We start from the raw sequence: 4,214 nt of genomic DNA, 5'->3' as shown, positions 1-4,214 counted from the left end.
AGGGGGCTAAGTCGATCACATTGACCCCAATTTTCAACTGGTACTTATTTTGTCGACCCTGAAAATATGAAAAGCCAAGTTGACCTTCGTGGAATTTGAACTCAGAATGTAATGGTGGACGAAATGCCAGTGAACATTTTGCCTGGCATGCTAATGGTTCTGCCATCTTGCTGTCTTACTATTATTATTATTATTATTATTATTATCATAATTATTAATATTGTAATATTCATAACGCATTTCCTATTCTGTAATGAAACGTGTCACTAATTTGGAATTAGAAAAAACTGACCAGATTTCAATCTTTGTTTTTATGCACACATACACACAGAGGTTTACTTATATACACATAGATACATACACACACACACACACAGAGAAATATGCATATATACATACCTGTGGTTACATACACACCCCACTGTCCATAGCTGGCAGGGTAGCAGGGGAAACATTGTAAAGACAACACAATGTTGTTGTTGTTGTTGCTGCTGTTGTATGTAACAAGGTTTTTCAGTTGTGTCAGACATATGCATATATTTTACGTTTATATATATACACATCCTCTCAACGAACAGAGGAAATTGCAACAGATGCCATTTTTTTTTGCACTTTATACATACACACACACATGTATATATGTATCACACACACACACACACGTATATATATATACGTGTCATTAGGTGCAACATATTAACCAAAATGTCTAGATAGTTCCACATTCCATTTCTACACTCAACATGTTTTGCTGATTACCAACAAATCTCCATATAAGCTACCGTGTGGAATTACAGCCACATTATAGTAATGATTAACACCGAAAATATAACTGGTATTTTACAAGTGTTTCAGCAAGTGGTTTATAATTATTGCGTAATATAGTAAGTCAACTACATTATGTAATATCTCCCCCCTCACTATTATCAGCATGTGGAGAAACATGCATGCCCTAATATATCTCCGTATGTAAATTAAGTGTCACATAGTTGATATCACAGAATGAAGGATGCTAAAGTTATGAGATGGTAGGATTGTGAGTGACATAGGAATAGGCGAGAGGAGAAGGAAAGGATTTGATAAGCACACCTACCTAGCTAACAGATCCAGGTACACACTTTCATGCTTATAGTGATACACATGCACACTGTAAAAGAGGAAAGGAGCAAATAAAAGGGCTCCGAGATGAATTCAGAATCAAATTATGTTTGTGAGGTCGTCTTTCTTCTAATTCTTTGGTTCATCGTCAAAATGTATCTGCGTTATGTCTTTGCTATAAATACTTCCATGGTTATTGTTCTGAAGAACTTTCTCGTCCATTGCCCTCTGTCAACACCTTTAAACATGTCAGCCATGGTCCTCTTCCCAGGTACATCGTTTCTCTGTTGAGCTTCCTGTTAGTCATAAGTTCTTTGATTCTAAAAGCTTCTTTCTTTCTTCAAACTACTGCTTTCTGGAACTCCCTACCATTCTTTTGATCACTAATCTAGAATTAAGTTGTTAACACGATGAATTCCCTTTCTAATAAGTCTTTGGTTCATCTTTGAAATGTGTTTTCATTGTGCCTTTTCTATAACAAGTACTTCCAAGGTCCTTTTTTGATGAGCTGTCTGGTCCAGCCCCCTCTGTCAACACCTTCATGTCACTCATCACTTTTTCCAGGGACTTTGTTTCTCTGCTGAACTTCCTGTGAGTCGGAAGACCTTTCCTTCTGCTCCCTCCCATTCACAACCGTCGTCTCATTTCCCTCTGTTCTACGATATTCACTCCTGTAAGTTTTCTGTCAGTTGACACCTTTACAATTTGTAGGTCCCTTCTTTTCCTTCTTTGAATCCCTTAAGCCTTGTTTGCAATAAAATATTATAAAAACTAAAAACATCCAAGCGTACAACAATAACAGCCAACAGCATTTAAAGATGGATTGAAACTGGGATTGACATCTCTCCAGAATCAGGATGGAAGCTTTGGGTCTTCGGCTTCAGAATGTTTACAGATTCCAAACAAAGACAAAGGTAGGCTGTTCATTCTTCATACACGCATCCATTGATGCAGCACATAACAGAAACAACAGATGTATGCACACATATACACATAAAAATAAATATACACACACACATTTCTATCAGTCTTTTGCCACATGCTTCTGCAGGAGTTAAAAGCTTAACAACTGTACAGACAAACAAAAGGTAAAGCAGATCTCACTTAGAAACTCTTAACAACAATATTTAATGTCGCAGCTGTCTGTTGAGCACTCTATCGTGTTTCTACATTTATTTGTGTGCGTGTTTATATATAATATACACACACACACTAATATCAAGCAGTGAGAATGAGTACTCAACACCGCATTGGTGGATAAATAGGCAACCAATAGTTTCATATTCTAAGATCTTCACAATTGTTGAAGATCTCTGCACGTGAAACCATCAGTTGCTTTGTTAACCCACAAATAAAGCACACACACACACACATATATATATATATGAATACACATATGAATATATATATGAATATATATATAATAATAATAATCATCATAACCAAAATACTATTTTATACTATAGTAAAATTTTTCCTCTTTTCTCTTGACTTTATAATTCTGCGAGAGTTGTGGGGGGAGTAGTGACTGTCCTGGCAGAATGGGGACGGGTGTGAATGTAATGGTAACATAACATCTATAATAATAATAATAATAATAAAAATAATAACCTTAATCTTATTTTAATTTGAAATCTAATTTATACGTTCATTTTTCCTTCCTCTCTCTCTCACTCCCCACCCACCTTTATTTTATAGTATTACACTTTTGTCTTTCTAAACCATCATCATCGTCGTCGTCAGCAATACTGATATCAAGGGATGATAACAATACCAATAAAAACAATAATAATAATAATAATAATAATAATAATGATAATAATAATGATAATAACAACAACAACAACAACGTCAACAACAACGAGGTATAGAGCTTGGGAGGGAAGGTGGCAGAGAGAGAAAATACACGGATGTCTTGCGGAAGAGAGGTGGGGGGGCAGACCTGACCCAACAGACTCCACCACAGGAGCCGCACAGGAGGGGCATGTGTCGAGGCACAACTACATACAATGTGCCGCAAAACAAGAGATTTCTTTCTTTTTTCCTTTTTAAAGTGGCCGGCCTGCCCCACAGCTTGTCCATAACCTATTCAACCAAACACCATGACCATCACCACTAACACAATCATCATCATCATCATCATCAAAACCATCATTTGCAGTAATAACATTATAAATATTACAAGCATTATCAAGATAATTTCCAGGGTTAACATAATTATTGTTCTCCTTATTTATATATACATTTATATACACACACACACACATATATATGCATATATATATATACATATATATATATATATATATATATATATATATATATATATATATATATATAAAACACATGTACATATGTAATCTTATGAATATACACACACCCATATATATTATAGATATAGATGATATATAGACCTAAGTATATATTTGTGTGCAAATATATGTATATATATATGTATGTGTGTGTGTGTGTATACATATATATATGTAAATGTATACATGTGTAAAAATATTTATATACACAGACACAGGTATACATGCATATATGTATATACACACATTCACAAACACACACACATATATATACATACACACACATACACATGTATATATATATCTTTTTATACATGCATATATATATATATGTATACATATGTATATATATACATACATACGTATATATATATATATATATATATATATATATATATATATATATAATGCAAATCCATAGGTATCCACAGACACACATGCCCACACACTCATATTTACACACACATACACACAGAAAGATCTATATACATATATATGTGTGTAAGTATATACATACATATATGTGTATGTGTATATATATATATGTATATATATATATATACATACACACACGTGTATGCATATGCATGTATATACATATATACATAAGTTTGCGTTTTTTTTCTTCTTCTTCTCAACTCAAAATCCTTTCCCTTTCATAAATTTCGTATAATTTTTCTTGTTCTCATTTTTATTGTTTATTTTTGTAAAATTAAAATTTTTTTTTCTAATTCTGTTGAAAATATTTCATTTTCTTTTTTTTTTCTATTTCACATAGTTTTTGTTTTTTTTGTTTTACTTTCA

Source organism: Octopus bimaculoides, chromosome 30 (assembly GCF_001194135.2).
Source record: "Octopus bimaculoides isolate UCB-OBI-ISO-001 chromosome 30, ASM119413v2, whole genome shotgun sequence".
NCBI lineage: Eukaryota > Metazoa > Mollusca > Cephalopoda > Octopoda > Octopodidae > Octopus > Octopus bimaculoides.
This window is presented reverse-complemented; position numbering follows the sequence as displayed.